The sequence below is a fragment of the Phocoena sinus genome, chromosome 1, assembly GCF_008692025.1.
Source record: "Phocoena sinus isolate mPhoSin1 chromosome 1, mPhoSin1.pri, whole genome shotgun sequence".
NCBI lineage: Eukaryota > Metazoa > Chordata > Mammalia > Artiodactyla > Phocoenidae > Phocoena > Phocoena sinus.
In genome coordinates, this window is record NC_045763.1 from 15,720,545 (window position 1) to 15,720,944 (window position 400).

Here is a 400-nt window from a genome sequence, read left to right on the forward strand (position 1 = left end):
AACTTAACAGAAAAAGACATTTACTCTGAGCCTTCAATAAGTCCCTTCCCTTCTCAGAGTTTGTTTTCTCCACCTACACGAGGGCTGCTAGACTCCCTTCCAGCTGGAAACCAAGATGGTCCTAGGAAGCCTAGAGTAGCAAGAGGAATTGGCCCAGGGCTTCGGCACGTGGAGTCAGAGGGACAGCGAAGACTTCCCTCAAGTTGGCCATCCTCCTAGGGCAGAGTCATAAAGACCACAGGCTCTTAAGTGACCAAAAAGCCTAGGACAGTTTCTATCAAAACACATGTAGCAGAGTGGTGCCTCTAGGTATGGGTCTTAACCACAGAGGATCTTTCTTACCCATGGCTGTCAGGGTAATTTGCCTGTGTTCTCTAAGACACGCCTTTAGGTGGCTTTG